General features: G+C 34.8%; 1 long non-coding RNA gene across 1 annotated transcript in view; it reads left to right on the forward strand.

Annotated features, from left to right (window-relative positions):
* Positions 1 to 18,938, forward strand: part of LOC145693991 (uncharacterized) — a 58,201-nt gene extending 39,263 nt beyond the window's left edge. The window contains exons 2-4 of the long non-coding RNA XR_014132877.1: positions 8,549 to 8,630; positions 12,867 to 12,992; positions 18,679 to 18,938. This is a non-coding gene — a long non-coding RNA (uncharacterized LOC145693991). The remainder of the gene's footprint in view (positions 1 to 8,548; positions 8,631 to 12,866; positions 12,993 to 18,678) is intronic.
* Positions 18,939 to 21,309: the final 2,371 nt, after the last annotated feature.

Genomic DNA, 21,309 nt, shown 5'->3' on the forward strand with positions numbered 1-21,309 from the left:
GAAATATTTTTCTCTTAAAAACGGACTGTTATATAGAAATCAGAAACATCCACAATTAGGTCCGCTATATTTACTTTGTGTACCGAAATTCTTACTAAGCAAATGGTTTGATGCTATCCATACCAACCCAATGGTACCCCATTTTCGGTATTCTAAGACGTACCAGTTGGCACTCAGAAAATATTATTTTCCTAATAAGCTTACATAGCAAATAGAATAAGGACATGCAATCTTTGGAAAATCTCAAGAAGCTACCAGCTAAGCCGGCGGGTCAATTGTTTCAATATCCACCTAAACCTGTTGCGACAACCTGGCAGTATAATTCAATTGGAAAAAATACCAGTCGGAGAAGGAAAATGCAAACACATACTAGTCGCTATTGAACTGTGTACACAGTTTTCTGTGACCAGGGTTGTAGACAACATCACAGCCGAAGAAATTGAAAACTTCTTATATATGACATTATTCTCAAATATAGAGCTTTTTCATACTTGTATTTAGATAGACACCCTCTACATAATGCTAAGAGACTGCAGAACCTAGCAACTTTGAATTTAAATCTTGTCCATTATATGATCACAAAACTCTAGGTGTAGTTGAAACTTTCCACAGAATGGTACAGAATGCTCTTATTTTTTTGTACAGGAATATAAGAATAATTATTAGCCTGCGATGATTATATTGCGTAAGTGCAATATATTTCTGTGATGTGGTGATTGAAACCTACGACTAAAAGTAAGGTTATCTTTGTCTCATCACATCATATTTTGTGACAAAATCGAGATAATCGTTTCACCTATTCATTCATATGCGTCTCAAACCAGGAGGACTAAACATCCTGATTGGCTGAAATGCTATTACTCCCATGGCGTGAAATGTTGTAACGGTAGCTAAACAACAGCTTATCGTGTCCGCCTAGCGGCATTGTTTTGTTTCCTATATTGTTTTCCCTGAGAATGATTCATACACTTTCGTTGTCAACTACCTAATTGTGCTCAGTGCTTTGAGTCCTCTAATATCGTGGTGTGTACTTAGTATTTTGCGTCGAAAGTGAATTTCTTCTTCGTAGAGTTTTCGGAATGCAGCGTCAAGTTTGTAAGAATAATCCCGATATACTCTCTTATATATGTGGGACATTCGTGCCCATGAAACAACGGCGCAATATAACTTCCTTTGAACGAAAGGCTTATCTTGCGTATTTTGGTATAACATTGGGAGATCAGCACAAGAGGTTTGTCGAACATGCATTGAATAACTACGGGAATGGATGAAAGGTGAAAGATGACCATTGCCGTTTGGAATCCCCACTCTGGGGCTCGAGCCTACTGACCACAGCACAAATTGCTACTTTTGTTCTGTGAATATGAAAGGATCCAACAGTTGGAACAGAGCTAAAATTGCTTACCCAACTACAATTCCATCCGTCAGTTTACCAGTATCCCATGGTCCTGACATACCTGTCCCACAGCCACCAGACCAATTAAACGAAGCCTCTTCCGAATCTCCTAGTGACAATAATGACGTTACAGACTTTGACCCACAAGAATCCAACAGAGCCTATACTTTTCGAACAGAGTGGTTTAAATGATTTAGTTCGTGACCTTGGTCTCACAAAGGAATCTGCAGAACTACTGCGATCACGACTAAAAAAGGGAAACCTGTTGATACCGGAAACGACATACTATTGGTACAGTCATTGTGAACAAGAATTTGCTGCTTTCTTTTCTACAGAAAAACATTTCGGAGTTAATACTACAATTAGGATCGTCTGCCTATGATCGATCCCAATGGAGACTTTTCATCGATGCTTTCAAGCGGAGTTTGAAATGTGTACTCCCACACAATGGAAATAAGCTAGCTTCCAATCCAGTTGCTCATTCTGTTGACATGAGGGAAAGCTACAACAACCTTGATTTGATGTTGAACAAGATAATGTACCACGAACATCAATGACAAATATGTGGGGATTTCAAGGTCATCGGTCTTCTGTTAGGTCAACAGTCAGGGTATACCAAATCCCCATGCGTTCTGTGTGAGTGGGATAGTTAGGCTAGGGCAGTCTACTGGACTCAAAAGGAATGGCCAGATAGGCAGTGGAATGTTGGTTCGAAAAGCTTAAAACGTGCAGGTCTTGTTAATGCACATGATATACTGTTGCCTCCCCTGCACATTAAGCTTGGCTTAATGAAGCAATTTGTAAAGCCTCTAAATACTGAAGGTGAGTGCTTCAAATATCTGTGTCAAAAATTTCCTGGCATCAGTAATGCAAAAATTAAAGAGGGCATCTCCGATGGGCCAGATATTAGGAAACTTTTAGACGCAAATTTTGAAAATGTCATGGACCTGAACAAGCGATCAGCATGGCAAGCTTTCCGAGATGCAGGAAAAACTTTCTTGGTATCAGAAAGGATCCAAACTATAAAGACATAGTGGAAAGAATGCTACTGTTTTTTTATAGAATTGGGTTGTAACATGAGTTTGAAAGTGCATATGCTGTTTTCCCATTTGGACTATTTTCCAGACAATTTTGGAGTCGTGGGTATAGAACAAGGAGAGAAATTTCATCAGGACCTCAAGGAACTCGAACGTCGTTATCAAGGAAAGAGGAATTGCAGCAGGCTTGCAGACTACTGCTGGTTTTGCAGAGAGAAGATTCTGCCACTAGTCACAAGCGGGCCGCGACAAGACGTATTTCCTCAGGGTAGAGGCGTAAAACCCACTAATGTGTGTGGCACGTCATGACTTATGGGTGCGTTATTTCCTCCTTTAAAATGGCGCAGATGAGGGCACAAATTCAAAAGCACTATGTAGTTTACGTTTGCTTGGTTTATGAGTCTTACTGTTTTATAGTGAATGCTTACCCATAAGAATTGCTCTTTTTTCCCGTTTTCTTGCCTTGTTTGTTTCTAATATCGTGATTACGAGTTAACTTACTGTAGCATACAGCTCTGGAAATACAAATATAAGATATTAGTATTGTTTATATTAGTAAGTGTACTAGTATTCGTAGCAGTGTTATGAATAGCAATACACCATTAGATACATTGATATTGGCAATGTTAATATGCAATGTGCAAGAAAACCTGATGTGCAATGACTAAACCGATTTTTATTCTTAATTCTGTACACCCGAAATATGAAAGGTGGCATACTATACTTCATGCAATTATCTAAAGTTAAAATTCGCAGGCTAGTGTGGCCAAAACATTTCCCTTACCCGCCTTTGCTTGCTACGGAACATTGGGTCCTTAATACAACTCTGCTTAGCCTGTTACGGGGCTCTGTAGAGATCCTGTCTGCGACCTTACGCTCAAAGACTACCTATAACTAACCTTGTATACTAGATAGATTTTTGTACAATATTTTGTAAAAATTAATTTATAGTGAAAACTTTTATAATAAAAACCGGTTGTGGGAATCGACTCCGGACACACTTTTTTTATTAACGCTCTACCTATACCAATATGGTACAAAGTTTTACAATATAAATTGATATGCATATATGCAGTTCTGGTTTCGGGAGTGCTATAAAGGCTGTATTTATTAAAATTATAGTATCTTATCTGTTTGACTAAGGTGCAAAGAGCAGTAGCAATTACCAATTATCCTTAGATATTTGAAGACTACTGTAACAAAGCTCGTTAAGTCGTTTTGTAATATTTATAAAGCAGAGGAAGAAAATCAAAGTGCATTTACGAACAAAATCATACCCTTAGGCTACAATCATATGGATAGATTCGTTATAAGGGCTTCAAACCCTACTATATTAGACTATGAATATTATATGTTTCAATGTGCTGGGTACAACATGTTTCAAGGCACCATTAAATTAAACAAGATTGAAGTTATTTTAGGAACATACCGAAAGAGGTGGTTACTTTGCAGCAGTATTAAAGAATCTTAAAGGAAATCGCATGTAACTCACAAACGTAATTATTTAGAGCACTGTATTTTAAACATAAATTAACTAGATATATAATAAAAACATTTGTGCAAGTAATTTAGTACAACCTTAGCTATTGAAATAAAAACGTTGGTGCAATGTAAACCCATTGATGGGGATACTTTGCACAACATACAGAAAAGTATGTTCAACATAAGAACATTATGTTTCTGTGCAATGTTTTCCCTCCAGTATTTATACAATTTACTTCCTACACAAAACTGCATGCAGTCTGAAAAAGAATAATTTTAGAATGATGGTACTGGTCCAGTACTTCATATAAATTATCGATATTACCGGTACCGATATATTACCTCCCTGTCGGCTATTGGTTACTTCAAAGACAAACTCAAATGTTATATTATAAATTGATACCTGTCTGTAGTATCTCTTAACAGACACAGTCACTTTAGCCAAGATGAATTTAAATACGAAGATTTGGTAGGGGGGTAAATATTTCCTAGGAAATTATTACCTCCCTTTCGGCTATTGATTACTTGAAAGACAAACTCAAATGTTATATTATAAATTGATACCTGTCTGTAGTATCTCTTAACCGGGTCTGTAATATCTCATAACCGACAGGGAGGTAATAATTTCCTAGGAAATTTTTACCCTCTACCAAATCTTCGGATTTAAAGCCATCTTGGCCAAAGTGACTGTGTCTGTTAAGAGATACTACAGAGTGGTATCAATTTATAATATAACATTTGAGTTTGTCTTTGAAGTAACCAATAGCCGACAGGGAGGTGATAATTTCCTAGGAAATTTTTACCCCCCTACCAAATCTTCGGATTTAAAGCCATCTTGGCCAAAGTGACTGTGTCTTTTAAGAGATACTACAGAGCGGTATTATTTTATAATGTAACATTTGAGTTTGTCTTTGAAGTAACCAATAACCGACAGGGAGGTAATAATTTCCTAGGAAATTTTTACCCCCCTACCAAATCTTCGGATTTAAAGCCATCTTGGCCAAAGTGACTGTGTCTGTTAAGAGATACTACATAGTGGTATCAATTTATGATATAACATTTGAGTTTGTCTTTGAAGTAACCAATAGCCGACAGGGAGGTAATAATTTCCTAGGAAATTTTTACCCCCCTACCAAATCTTCGGATTTAAAGCCATCGTGGCCAAAGTGACTGTGTCTGTTAAGAGATACTACAGACAGGTATCAATTTATAATGTAACATTTGAGTTTGTCTTTGAAGTAACGAATAACCGACAGGGAGGTAATAATTTCTTAGAAAATTTTTACCCCCCTACCAAATCTTCGGATTTAAAGCCATCTTGACCAAAGTGAGTGCATACACTGAGAGATCACATTCAATTATATGAATTTTTAATGTGACTTTTGACTTTTCCTTTGAAGTTACCAGAAACCGACAAGGGGGTAAAGATTTCCAGGGGGTAAAATTTTCCAGGGGGTAAAACTTTCCAGGGGTAAAAAATCCCTGTGACACCGGCACAGGAATCACATTCTGATAGCATTTGCTCCATAAATGTGTCAACTCAGAGACAGAAAAAATCCTCGTGAACTGATTTGTCTTGGTTAATATTTATGTTCGAGAATATCATTCCAAACGTAATCAGTGGAGTATTTACGGGGTTTGAGACTTTCAGGCTGAAACGAATCCAAATTGCATGATCTTTTAAAAACGTAATGTTAGTCGTTCCTATGCGTATAAGCTACAAGCCCCCAGAAACGTCTAGTGATTTCCAGAATACAAAAAAAAAAGCTTTACGGAGTGAAGCCCCTCTCAAACTAGTTAGCAGAATCCCTCACAGTTCGTAATGTATTTTCAAACAAGAAGTTCATTCCGACATCTACCTAAATAGGATATTTAGCTAAAATTAGAAGCCGTGAGGTACCAGCAGTAGCAATTTCCTATCTAAATGGTTACTTTGGACCGGTGCAAGTAACCTGATTAGATGCGGAAACCCCTTTTTCCCAGTTTATCTTTTTTATAACTTTAAAACATTTCACAATTCAATTACAAATATTGTTTTTAACCCTGGAATACACAGGGGGATGCTGGAGCACCCCAGACGTTATACTCATCGCCATTGTGGCTCTGTTCTCAGGCACATTGATTGGTGCTTCCGTGTATTCGATTTTGGAACATGATATTCACGGTGGTGGGTGTAAAGCAAATTGTCTCGTTTTAGAAGAGAATATATTCAAGGTGTGGGGTTCTCCACCACTCCATCTGTGTATTTACATATGTGAAATTCGATTTTTGACGAAATTCGTTTTAGATACTTTGCGTGCAGATTTGTTTAATTGCATGATGGTGAAAGTGTGTGCAGGTTCAAGCAAGTTTACAGACTTTGTACTGAACACATTAGAAGAAGATTATTATTCTGAAGGTAATTTCAGTGAGTCCAATGACAATATTGAAGTATAATCGGAAGTCGATGATGAAATTAGTAAAAGTGACAGGAGTGTAACATCGAAAATGATCCGGCTATAAGGGGAGCCTCTATATTAGGAAGAAAGGGTCATAAATGAAATTCTCAAGCACCTGTTCGGGGTTTCTAAAAAATCTTTGGTTGCAGTTAGCTAGGCCCTACATGCTGGAGCGCCTCAAGAAAAATCTTCCGACTAATTTGTTTATTTGTATCAGAAATATCTTTGTAATTCAAAAAGAACTGTCACCTGTAATTGATTCAACATCTAGTCTTCCAGAGCAAACACGATGTCGAATGTACCCTAGGAATAAGGACAGAAAAACTAAATCTTTTTGTTTCAGATGCAAAGAGACTGTCTGTGCTGAGCACAGAAAGGAAGTATGCATTTCCTGCAGTTAGAAATAGCTGTGTCTGTTCAAAAATACATACAAACTCTTATTGTGTATTCTTGTAACTGAAAATGTAAAATAAATATATTTAAGTTCGTGTATTATAATTTTAGCAGCGTTTAATTATATGGGGTGTGGTGGCACCCCACCTGTGTATTCACGTCAGCTTTCTTTGTATTCCAGGGTGTTGTATTCCAGGGTTAAGTCTCATTACACATAATAGTGTTCTACGAAACTACCATAACTTTGACGTAAATTCTTATAAGTGATAGGTTTCAAATTCTGTCGCTCTTTACGGTGACAGTTTTTACATATCTCTGAAACGACAAACCCTCCCGGTACTTAGATCTGAAGTCAACCTTCAATATTATAGCCAGAATACAGTTAGGGGTTCTTTCTTACCGTGACAGTTGAAACTTTCTCTTTACAGTTTAAGATTTTACGGATAGAGGAATATGCAACTCTTTTCACATTTTGTGTAATGTAAAATTTTCTTACTTTGGTTCTCCAATTTTATTTTCCTTTTAACTTTTAGTTTTTTTTAAAAAAATATGAAGTATGTGGTTTCGTGAAAACATTTCAAGTTTAAACATTATGAATGTTATTACCAGAAATGCATAATTTATTCAAATTTAAGAAAAAATCCTCACGATGAATAGTCTGAGAATATTTTTGGAAAGGAACTGAGTGAAAGCAGCAATTCGAAAAATTGCTTAGCTATAATACTCCAAGCAATTGTGGAAGAGACAGGAAAGCCCAATGTGTCTCGTACAAGTACAACATTCACCAAATTTAATGTATCAAACCATATTTGACAAGATGCTTTCTACAACATATGATGAATCTTACACACTATCATATTTTGTTAAAAATAAAGCGTACCTTAGAGTTCAGTTTAACGAAAAATGTCTTTGAGGAAAATATGCGAAGCGGAGTATAGATTAACATCCTCATTACAAAAATCTAGAATTCATTTTATTTATCGTGCATCTAACTAGCCTTGTTGAGACAACTGAAAATAATATCTATTTAGAACGCATATTCGACAGATTATTGATCCCAAATTAAATTTTAGCACTGATGCACGGCAGAATTCTATTTGATCTATTGCATGAAACTTGGATACACGAACTATTATAAAGGAATATGAATGCAAAGAAATCTATATTAACAGGAAAGCATAAAAGGATAAATATTTATTGCTATATTGATTAGTTTCTAAAATAGTAAGTTCAATCTAATTAAGTATGCATTTCATACTTCCCCATATACCGTATGAAAGACGCTCCTTGCACGTGATTAATATCTTCAAGGGTGAATATGTAAAACCTCCCAACGTTATTAGTTATTTCTAGAAAAGAGTTACGGACAATCTTATTCAATTCTTCAACGTTAACACACCTAAGTATTTCAGCTATTCCAAATGTTCAACTATACTTTTGTTCTTTTGAGTCATATTACTACTACATAATTTATTTACTGTTACATTATTTTGTTTATTTTATGAAATCTTGCCTATAAATTGAAACTATTACAGGCACTTAATCGGTAACTACAGATATAAGCAACGACCAGTATCCGTCAACAACTTCAAAGAATAAAACTCATACATTTCTTTAATTTCTTGTTAACAAGAGTTCCTAATGTCTGTGTGGATATTACAGTATTTCCAATTTTACAATTCTTCTTTAAAAAGATAAACATTTAATATTACCTTGATGTTAGACTTAGCCTTCCAACAACGTTAATGCTAATCTTTTTTCAACAAAGAATAAGAATAATAACAATTTTATTTACATGTCAGGTTTGACTATCGAAGATGGGAAAATCAGTTGTTATGTTTTGCGTTCTCCTGTTTCTCACCTCACTGGATGCGGGTAAATGGAGTAAGTATACATATACAGGTATAAGTGCACTAGAATTGCTAATAATACATTGATATTTAAGTATAACTAATAGAGATAAATTGTGAATTATAGTACTCATTTGGAAAATAATGATTTAGTTATATGCGCGGGTAAAGTTAAAATAATATGTCGTTCCTAGTTAATTATATTGTGGCTTTTACTTTGTAAATATTTTGTCTTTAATACTCCTATATTATGCACGGAATCATAAGCATTTCTTGGATGAAATGTTTTTTTTTTTAAATTTATCTTTAGGTTAGCTCATTTTAATGACACTACTAAATTTTAGTCATATTTCCTTAAATGTTTGCTGTTACTAATATATTGGCCATAAGAAGAAGAAAGATGTCTTAGGTGTTGTATGTATATACGAGTGTACAGTTATCCTGTAGCACATAGTGTCTGATGAAGCCAAAGAGTTAGTTGGCGAAACTGAAAGACGTGTTGAATTTTAATGAAACATATATTTTAGCTAGGCAAGTAATTAGTTTATATTTAATATATTAGGAGACTGTAGGCACCATTCGTCTTGATTAAATAAAGTAACTTTTAAACTAATAGGTTAAAGTGTTTGAATCTTTTATTGTGCAAATTGCTCAGAGTGTATCATTTGACATACTCTCCTAAATCATAAACATAACAGTGATACCAACTTCACATACAACTGTGTTTCCTTAAAGGCATTAAGTCGCGTTATTACATATTAAAAAACTACGCTTCAAACGAACTATTTACCATCACATTTGATAATCAGTGTTCTAGGGAAAGGTCCTTTAAATATAGCCAGCTTCCAATTTTTCGTCCCATCTATATAAATTAGGGAACCGGTCCAAACCCCCACAGTCAAAACACCCACACTCAAGAAATGTCAAAACGCCCACACAAACGGTCATAACCCCCACACAAATGGACAAATCTCCGAAATACATGAACGGTCATAACCCCCACAGCCAAAACCCCCACACCTTAATCGGTCATAACCTCCAACGGTCATAACTCCCACACAAATGGACAAAACAGCCACACATAGCAACGGTCACAATCCCCACATAAATGGACAAAACCGCCACAGAAACGGACAAAACTCCCAAATGCAGAAATTGTCACAACTGCCACACAAATGGACAAAACCCCCACACAATCGGTCAAATCTCCCACTCTGAAATGATCCTGGTTGCACGTCTTGCCTTGTATTTTAGTAACATTTTTTATTCCACTTAAACTGATGTTGCAACTATTCTTCTTGCACTGTTTTCTAATGACAGAAACACTAAAGTGGGCGTCATAAAGAGCCGCAACAAAGACGTGCAATCACGATAATTTCTGCATGTGGGAGTTTTGACCATTTGTATGGGGGTTTTGTCCATTTATGCGGGGATTATGACTGTTGCTATGTGTGGCCATTTTGTCCATTTGTGTGGGGGTTTTGTCCATTTATGTGGGGATTATGACTGTTGATATGTGTGGCTATTTTGTCCATTTGTGTGGGAGTTTTGACCGATCGTGTGGGCGTTTTGACATTTTTTAAGTGTGGGGGTTTTGGCTGTGGGGGTTATGACCTAGACTCATAAATTATACCAAAGCACATTAAATATATTCTAGTACGTAATATTAAGGTAATGATATAAAATATATCGAATGGACGTAGAACAAAAACAACGAAATGAAAAATTAACATTTATTTAAATGTCTCTATGTCGAATAAATACTTACGATAGTGTAGACTTCTTCAAGAAAACTGACCGGCCATGGTATAATCCAATACACACAAGTAAGAGATATTGCATATTCAAACGTCATAACTTTGACTTCAATATGTTCAGATGTTACAAAGTTCAACCATGGTTCCTATGCAAGTAGTGAGACTTGGAAGGAGTGAAGTACATTTCAGTATTTTAAATATTGTGCCGGACGTTGTTATAATTCTCACATTTAATTTATGTTAAAACTAATCTCCAATTTCTTGCTGGTGGCTAATCTGCATCTGGAGGAGTTTCAACACAAAATTCTACAGTCAACATCACTGAAGTAAACACATTTCTATAGACAAGAGTACGACAACTTTTGCGGTTTAACCGCACGGACAAGAGTCACTATGAACGTTTCCTGACTTAATAAACTCCATTACTCTAACATCAATTTTACTACGGAAATAGAAAACGACGTCAGTGTACCAGTTTTGAACATCCTTAATTGACGAAGACGGGATGAGGGCCTTGGGCTTATCTTATACAACAAACCAAACCACATGGACCTCTAACTTAATAGAAATTCCATCTGCTACAAGTTTTAATGCATAGGAGTACCTTTTTGCACAAAATCTTTGATATCTGAAATGAAGAAACCATACAGGCAGATGCCAATCATATCAACACAATCTTTCAGTAAAACGACTACAACTATTCCGGCATAAGAAATAGTATAAAACGTTACACCCAATTTAAGGAAAAAAGAAGAACGAAGAGGAAGAATACATCTTTCGTATATGGCACAACTTAAACGAAAATTCCGCAGAAACCTACAAAAACAAAAGAGATACTTAATATCTATAAACCTAATAAACGAAGGACTGTGTAGTGTCAGTGAAAAACGACTGAGGGCATGGGATACCATCAGCGTACCGTAATCAATGTGAGTGCTCTAGAGAATATGCTGGACAGACTGGACGCACAATTGACACTAGACGAAAAGAGCACTAAATCAAACGAAATGAAGCCGAAACTTCAGGATTGGTAGAGCATAGCAATATTGATGAACACAACATCTGTTTCTGTTAAACATTTTTGATAACAAGGTGTTAAGGCTACCGGGAGACAAAATGAAAGAAGCGATATAAATACTAGAAGGCTGTATCTACCTCTATTTATTAATTTCAATCAAGATTATGATAACTCGTCCCTAGCCACAATTCATTTCAGCTGGAGGTCAATTTTACTCAGGCTTACTTTTCAAAATTCCTCTCACACTCACGAACACTAGTACTCATTTTCCTCACTAATTTCCATTTGATTTGTGCTCGTCCGTACTCTGTTCGTTTCTCTTTAGAAAGAATAGGGGCTACCGGCAACCGATTAAATCTCCCAAAGTTGTGTTTTACTTTATACTTTATAAGTTTCTACTCAGACAGAGGTACTATAAATTTATTAGGTCATATATATTTTTTGCAAAATCAATAAAAGATGCCATGTTGACTTCAGACATTTATGCAATTAGAAGAAACATCTTATGTTTATTATTATTAGAATTATGGATTATCAGTCTGGGTTCTAGTGGCTGTGTTAGAACGTCAAATACGAAAGATGAGATTCCCTGAAAAATCGCAGTTTAAGAATATTGTGGATGAAGGATCTGCTTTTATATATTAAGGACTGCAATTAACTTCTTTTTAGTTTTTGTTTCATATATAGAATATTTTATAATTCAGGGAAGAATTTCATGAGGAAACTCATTCAATAATATAAAATACCAACCGAAAAGCAGCAAACACAGTGACACAGATTTCACTATAACTTTTTGAGGGTCAGTTAGTTTTGTCAGATATGATCATTTAACAAGACACTAATGAATGCATTAACACAAATAAATATATCTAGGTAAATTTTATCGGGGAAAATATTTTTCGATTCACATAATAGATTATCCTTATGAAACCTCTCGGGTATTGGAATAGTGTAATTTATATGATAAAAATTCCTGTGATAATTGTATTTTATTCACAGAAGGGGATAAACAACGTATTTGCATTTCCCACTTTACTGCTCCTTTTATATGCCTATTATTGTTGAAAGTAGCTCAAACGGATTTGTACACTACCGAAGAGAAATGTATTTTTATATTAGGAAGGAATAATATCCGTCTATTTTCCTTTCTGAATTTATAGGTGAACAATTTTTCTGGGTGATAAAGGGAAGATGTGATAACAATAACTAATAAAATCGAGTAATAAAATGTGTAAGGAGTATTGAAGTCTTAGTAAAAGACCACACATGCGTGTTTATCCACGTGCTCTACTGAAAGTAATTGGGTTTCGTATTGATTATAAATCTGATGGAACTAAATAAATATTTTTGAATATTTATTGAAGCTGAGAACAACCACTATCAATATCCTTTGATCTACCCGTTATCTACTACGACTCCAAAAGATATGCCACTGTTATTTTAAGGTACTACAATATTAAGTTTGATTTTTAATGTATAATTTTATGTATTGCAGGACTACGGTGCAATCCTTTTTATTGTCAACGTGCTCCAAATGCACTATGCTTATCCTTTGGTAGACTATATAAGTGCAATGATTATCTAAATCCTCCAACTCCCACACAAGCACCTACTACTCCAGGTCAGTATATTACTTTAATGCATAATTTAATAGAAGTGACTCAAAATGTATGGTCATTATATATTTACTTATAATCATGCATATACAAAATTAAAATCTTACCTTTGATTATTATACATAGCAATTGATTATTAATACTTATGTGGTAATGGGTAAGTAAAGAGTGAGGACATGTTTCCCTTAATGAAAAAGCCAATGATTGAGCCATGCTGAATAACGAAAATTCAAAGGGAAAGATCTCCAATGTATAACATATTCAGATATAAATTATTTTAAATACGAAAGTCAAATCGGGGGTCACGAAAAGACTACAACAATAGATAGTAGCATACGAAAATACATGGATAACTAGAATTATACTAAAAAATTGAAACAATCATATAAAATCGAAAACAATGCGCAGCATATCAGATCAGTTACCTACTCCATTCTTGCAAGATCTGATAATAACTTCACATTGGAAAGTATTCTCGCCAAAATTTCTCCATTTTTTTCGGCAATAATAAATAAGGTTTGATGCGTGAGTAGCCAGTATATAACACCATTATGTTACGATTTTCAGGCGGATAATATATTTTTTCAATACGTACACTTTGTAAATTGCATTACATAGGACTATGTTAGATAAGAGTGTCAGATAAAGAGAGGTGTGACTTCACAGCATTTTAAAAACTGATGTCTGCCGGCAGACAAAACAGACTTCATACATTGAAATTTACATTATTCTCGGGGTTTACAATTCATTATGCAGCCAGTCTGTACCGGATAAACGAGACAGATGCGAGGACATATAATCGTCTGCTTCTTCAAGTTTGTTTCCTTAAATGCTTATTTATACCAGCACATAGCAGACAACAACAACGTAATAAAATTGTTTCAGGTTTTGGTATTTTTTCAGAACGTCCTGATCTCAAGTGTATTTTCTAAAAAACCTAGTGAATTATTGTAGTAACACTTTATGAATAAGGCCAGATACGCAAACGGCAGAGCTTAACTTGAGGAGTGGGACCGACATAATTAACCACCCAATTTTCAGTGCATATATCCAAGCACCGAAAACTAAATTACAAATCATTCTGATACAAACCCCTGAAAAAATCTAACCTTTTTAAGCTTCGCACATAAATCTAATAAATCGTGGAACTTTTCTAATTACGCTTGACTTTCATGAAATGTCTGGTTACTACTGTCTTCTTTGAGACCTTTAAAGATAGAAACTAAGTGAATTGAATCGCTATGATGAAGAAGAGAAAGACGTGTAGCAAAAGAAATCCGAATCACAATAGTAGCAAGTGAGATCCTTAACAGCAAATAAGAACTGTTCTCTTTATATCAATAATGCTATGCATATCTCTAATAAATCTGGACACAGCTCTCGGCAAGCGGCCAGGTGATTCGGAAAATATTCTTTCTCGAATTAAAATATGTACGAATTTCTAGATGGTACTGGGTTAATTATAGCCTTTTTGCTTCTGCATAAGACTCACACAGATGTTCGTAAATAGCTGAATACCAAGATAATAAAGTGTTAAATAGTGTAAGTAGAGGTGAAGAAGAGAATGAATTTGCAATCAAATTCTAATACTATTTTGGCCTAAATAGGCTACTATGAACAAAGTAAAACTATAGAATTAGCATCGCAACGGTATTGGAAGAACTCAAAGCGTATTCAAATTTGCGGATAAAAAAGGTATTGTAGTTACATAAAATGTCTGCAGAAAAGCAATCTAAACATGAAACTGTGTCAACAAATGTGACAAAATTTCCAGAATATACAAGTGCAAGTAAACTAGAAACTTCCTTAGAAGCATAATTGTAAGTATTGTTTTGAATGAAATCGAAAGCATGTTGCCCGACTAGCAAAAGGTGAAAGTATATATAAGTACCGTAGATGTATCCGGAGAGGCAACAATTCATATGATACAAGCATAAATTTCGCGGTCGGAGTAGCTCAAAAATGCTAAGGAACATTTTTGGAGCTCACATACACTTACGAAAAGTGTCAGACAGTGAACAAATCTTTGGTCACACCGGTAGACTATGGAATTCTCTCTTAAAGATTATCACCCACACGAATTTCAAAATGTCACTTCTGCTGGAGGTTTTTATGAACCTTCACACATTTCTACAAAACCCTAGTCGTATAGATATTTTCATTACCATAAGCCAAAAATCTTTCATAAACATATTCATATAATGAATCAAATATATATTATGAAGACACTCACGAGGAAAAGAAATTCTTGAGGCCTGCTTTCAGGGTTAAAAGTATTTTCAATAGTGGATCATATGGACCAAAATTCACAAGGAAATTATGTTGCGCCTTGAACTTACATAAGTAAATGTAAATGATACAAACAAATTCCTTATCTTGTCATATTTATCGTTCATAATATAATCAGCATCAAATTGACCATTGCTTGTGACCGACACCGAAATGTATTATATTCTAAGAGATTGTATATGACAGTAAAGGTTTTACCTCTTCACAGAATTACTAAAAGTGCCGCAAGCGTCCGATCAAATGAAATGCGTCCATGATTAGTTGCACCTATTAAATATAGTTATAGTAACATAGTGATTTTTTTCTGGAAATGCAGTATTGTCAAATATGAGAGGTTCCTGTGAGTTATAGAAATTATGAATGTAAAATACGGCAATTACACTAGTATGCAAGATTATGTTTTCAGGTGAATAGGTGCATCGGAATGTATTTTGTCCGCCGATTCTGAAATAATATTTAAAATATTTTGGTATGTTAGTTTTTTCACTAATCACTACTTTGATTATAAAAATTCAAAAAAAATATATATTTTTAAAAACATTTTGATATATGACAACCATCGTAAAATGTTCCACAGCATTCTATAACTACAGAATGATTTGTAAGACCATAACTACATATTTCTGAGAATTGGCAAAGTCTCAGAAGGAACGAACCAGAAACAAGTTAGTGAGACCCCAAAATGGGTGAGGAATGTACATTAGACAAAGGGTGCTGTAATTTTACTCTGCACCCTTGATGGTGATGAGATTTTTCTACCATAAAATACAATTTTACTTGAAGACTACTGTAGAAGAGTTTAATCATTATCTTTGTACTAGCATACTAGAGATCCATCTACCAGGAGATAAGGAACTTATCTGCACAACCAAAATGGCAAATGTGTCATATAGTTGGGTCCGCAGTTTACCGAGTTTTTAAATGGTAAAACTTCAGGTAATCCATGATTTACAGTTCAGAACAGTTACCAAGACCATTGCGAGAGGTTCAATTTCACAGGAAACCTTATCTGGGAAATAAACGTTTCCTTAATTGAGTTTGAACCTGTAAGGCCGTAACCATCTCAAAATCTCTTGTCGTCGCGAATTCTGTCGAGGAATCTGAAGCTTAAAATATACAAAACGATAATCATGTTTGTTGTTTTGTATGGCTGCGAAACATGGTCACTTACTCTGAGGGAAGAACATAGACTGAAAGTATTTGAGAACAAGATCCTGAGACGAATATTCGGACCCAAGAGAAACGGGAATGGGGAATGGCGGAAACTTCATAACGAGGAACTACAAAATTTATATAGTTTACCCAACATTGTTATGGTCGTCAAGTCTAGGAGGCTTAGGTAGGCAGGTCATTTAGCCAGAATGGAAGAAAGTAGAAACGCTTTCTATGTCTTGACTGGAAGACCAATCGGAAAGCGACCTTTAGGAAGACCTAGGCGCAGATGGGAGGACAATATTAAGATGGATCTCGCAGAGATTTGAATACAAAGTAGAAACTGGATGCAGTTAGCTAAGGATAGAAGTCAGTGGAGAGCTTTTGTGAACGCGGCATTGAACCTACGGGTTCCATAGACCATAGAGTTAGTTAGTTAGTTAGTTTAAGGCCGTAACCATTTCAACCCCTACTCCGTCCTCAAAACAGTCTGGCACGGAAATCTTTATAACGTAGCAAATTCTCTCAATAATGCTCCAGCATGTCGCGAAAGAGGGTCCAGAGTGAAATTTTGAATCAAACTCTTTTTTCGACAAAAATTGTGTATGCATGTCTCTTCAACTGATCCAGTAGTGACAAACTTAAAGAATACAGATGAAATGTAAGGTATTACGTACAGCTAGTTTCAATAGATTTGAGTGAGTAGAGACTAGTTATATAACTTGCCATCACATATTTAGTTTCAAATTAAAACTGCATAAGATTAGCCTTCGTGACTATATGGTGAAACTGATAAAAGGAATCTCCTGGTTCGGTATTACCTTAAGATACGTGTGGAGTCAAGACTGTCATAAAAACATATTCAGGAAATGTGTATAGTTGGCCTATTGTTGAATGACCCATGTGAGACTTGAATCATTCTTTATTATAATACATCTCTTAAATGGCAAAGAGAAAAAGGATATTACCTCGTGAGAAGAGATAAAACGTAGAAAACATCAATAGGAACTACATACACAGAACTAAAAATAATAATGCATAAAGCCAGCAAATTTTTCTTCAGTGTCAGTGTTTTAGATCACACACTTTTCCTTCTCATAAGGGCAATTTCACTATGACAATATAGATCTGAAATGTAAACCAAGTAATGAACTCAGCCCAAAAATTAGAGAAAAAGATCATTTTCCAATTTGCAATTAGATATGAAGATTCTTTTCATTTCAGTGTAAATCTATTTAAAAATACTCAGTTCTTATTCATTATCTAAGAACATCCGCTCAAAGTTTCATAGTAGAGAAGAATGGTTTTCAACGATGAGCTTTCCTTTCTTACTTAATACGTAATCCATGCTGAAGGTTTTTTTTCTATAACATCCTAAAACGTTTTTCATATTTATCTGTATGTGAGTTAAGAGTGTTAATGCACTTCCTGAATCCATTTCTTGAAGCAATTGATATTACTAAACCATAAGACTTTTTAGCAATCATGTTGTATATTGAGAATAATTTCTTTACACATTCAATATTCAACTAAGTTGCAGGATTTTCTTTTGTATGTGTCATCATGAGAGAAAGTTGGTTGAGAGTGTAATGTGTGTTTAATATATCATCTGAATACCATCAAGATGTTTTCAATTCTACTTGAAATAAATTATTTTTGGTTCATGATCCCCCATCAATGTTTTCGGGTGAAGTTCTCTAATTCATGGAAACTTCTTATTTAAACCATTTCTGGAATTAACCATACTAGTAATTCAATGTGAGTATTTCTTAGAGAATAATTTGTAAAAAAAAATATTAAGCTGTTTCTTGCAAATAGAAACTTTCAAACAACAAAAAAAAAGTCACAGAAAAAATCATGTATATAATAGTAATATGTGAATTCATTTTTTACGATGATATTTTGATATAATTTTGAGTGATTTTAATTGTTTTATTTAAAAATGAAAATGAAATGAATTCTTTCAGTTTTACGTCCCACGCTTATGCCGGTTAAGCTAAAGGAGACGGTGACGATGAGTAATGTATGAAATGGTGGAATGAAGAACGTGGGAGGAAACAGGAGAACCCCGAGGAAACCCACGCACACGGTGTTCGTCCACCGCTACAGTCATTTGGCGGGGGTTGTTTTATTCAATATTTAAATATAGATTTTATGATATCAATCTAAATTAGACTATTTTTGGATATCTGGTATAATATTGTGTTCATTGTAAAACATGATATATTTATATTTTTCATCTTTTTTCAGCACCTAAAGAAAAGAAAGAAAGAGATCTATCAGATTATTTCTACTACTACAACTAATATCAGAGTCAAGCTAACGGAAAATGATGCACGAAGTTTATTTATAGAAGGGGTCAATGGTCATATAATGATACTCCTTGTTCACGAAGAATCTTCCAGCGAGTCTGGATAATTACTTATCAGATTTTGCGTTCAGTTATCGTCAAACACCATACTGTTAGAAAATAACTGTTATAAACATACAAAGAAAATAAAATGAAAATAACAACCAAAAAAAATCCGATTCTTACAAAACTATTAATACCGGGTATCATGAATTTTAGTTACTTAGTATCCTAATGTTCCTTCTAGATTATGTTCGCAATCATGATATTATTGTTCTATTCCCTCATCATTGCACGAAATTTCTTCTCTTACTTGTTTCATCATTACTACAACCAAATATACAAATTACTTTATCAGTTACGTTAAGAATAAAGAGCTGGATGATGCACATAATGTTCATATATATAGAGAGATTTTTTCAATGCCTGAGAGAAACAGACTTATATTACTTAAAATGTAATGTGGTAGATTTGAAGCTATATTCCTGATCCAAAACAAAATAAGTAGTATGATTGTTAGTAAGAGCACCTCTGTGTTAAAAGACTCTCAACGGCTTCGACGTTGCGATATGTAACCTTAAAATCTGAATGTTCGTCAGAACGTTTCCAGGCTTTCTGAGGCGGTCATCATTATTTTGGCGTAGACTTAAGTTTTATTGATATTTAATTCTTGCGGATCTTATCCTGCAATTTGTACCATACGGGTGTTTTATGATACATTTCGTTATATTTATCCTATTTAAGCTTTTTCCTCCGCTTTCTTTCTTTTTTTTGTGTTTTTCAAGTCGAGAGGCATTGTAGAACACGTTACGTTTGGTTTCACACTTTTCTGCGTCGAGACATAGATGATGATGACGTCATAAATTTAAACAATAAATTTTCTTCTGTACTCTATTTTTGGCGGCCTTATTTTTGTACCTGGAAGATTGGATTTGAATTTAGAACATTTAGTCCACAGACCAGTAGTTATCAGACTATTTTCAAGATTATGCATTAGCAGAATGGGGGTCCATAATGTCAAAAAGTTTAAAAAAGGATATTTGTAGCAACAAATTTCTTTAGCACTATTTGTACGCACCAAATATGTGATGGAGACACGTAAATGGTACCGTCTGAACGGCAGTTCTATTCTAAAGAGAATGAAGGGCGAATCATGATCCTAGGGTACTTAGGAATGTCTCAGGGATTTTTTTCCAAAATATCCTTCTGTATAAGGGAGTATGGGGTATTGTCGGTATATTGTTTTCGCGGGCTTACTTTTGCACCTAGAAGATTGAAATTGTGCACAAACATTCAGTCCACAGAGTATTATTTATCAGATGTTTTCAGATCTCTGCCTTAAAACAGGGAGGTCCAGAGTGACAAAAGGATGAAAAATGGGATATTGTAACCAAAAGATCCGTTTCTTCGGGATTTTCGAGTCTCAGGTACATGATGGAGACATCTGAACAGTACCGTCAGAAAGGAAGTTCTAATCTGAAGAGAATGATTGAAGGATTACGATCATAGTGTAAATAGGATGTCTCAGGCTTTTTCTACCTGACATGAGGGTCTTTTCTGGTAATCTGGGGCATTGTGGCGATTCTTGATAACATCTCTCATACCCTTATGATTCAAGATAGAAGCTTGGAACTGGTACACACATTCAGCCTACCGAGTAGTATTTATGAGTCTTTTGAGATATCTACGTTCACAGAGGCTCGTTCCAGAGGGGCCTAAAATGTAAAAAATGCACCAAAATTTTTCTTTGACCTCAGTTCCCCCTCCCGGTATATGACATGGGCATGTAGGTGATATCATTTGAAAGCCTGTATCATTCTGAAGAGAATAAGGTATGAACCATGATCCTAGGAAAATAGTGACGATGCAGTAGCTGCTTGACTGAAAATCAAAAAATTAAAAAAAAAGAAAAGAAGAAAAGAAGATTCCGAAAGGGTTACGAATGTCATTTTCTTGCATTCAATTTATCTTCTACTTTCAAGGAATAATTAAGACGGAAGTTGATGTGAAAAAAATCATTCTAAATGATCACAGATTTACTTGCTTAATTGACACTATATATTTATCTATGTATCTCCCCTCTATTTTCAATATATATTACAGACACCAAGGAAACACTGTTCGAAACTTACTTCAATGTAACTTTCCAAGTTCAGTTTCTTGGTCGTGCATCTTAGGTGCAATTACTCTGTGATTCGATTCTCAGAAAAGGTTACACAATATGAGGTGTTATTTCTTTAATTTCCTTAATTATAATTCTCCATAATATTATGATGTATAATCTTTCAAATAAAAATATAATTTTACAGTATCATCCACACTGAGTTCTAAACTAGTATTTGTATGATTATCCAGTTTGGGTTTGGTTCGTAATCCCAAAAAATAATATAAATGGAGGCTTAAGTTAATAAGGTACATAATGTTTAAAACGGCTAAAAATGTATTTATCTTCCGTGCATTAATATTTCATTAGCAAACTGTGTTTGGTATAAGTTACTTCTCGTATAGAAAGAAACGAGATTTAGCTTATT

The sequence above is a fragment of the Thermobia domestica genome, chromosome 9, assembly GCF_964235325.1.
Source record: "Thermobia domestica chromosome 9, izTheDome1.hap1.1, whole genome shotgun sequence".
Classification (NCBI taxonomy): Eukaryota; Metazoa; Arthropoda; class Insecta; order Zygentoma; family Lepismatidae; genus Thermobia; species Thermobia domestica.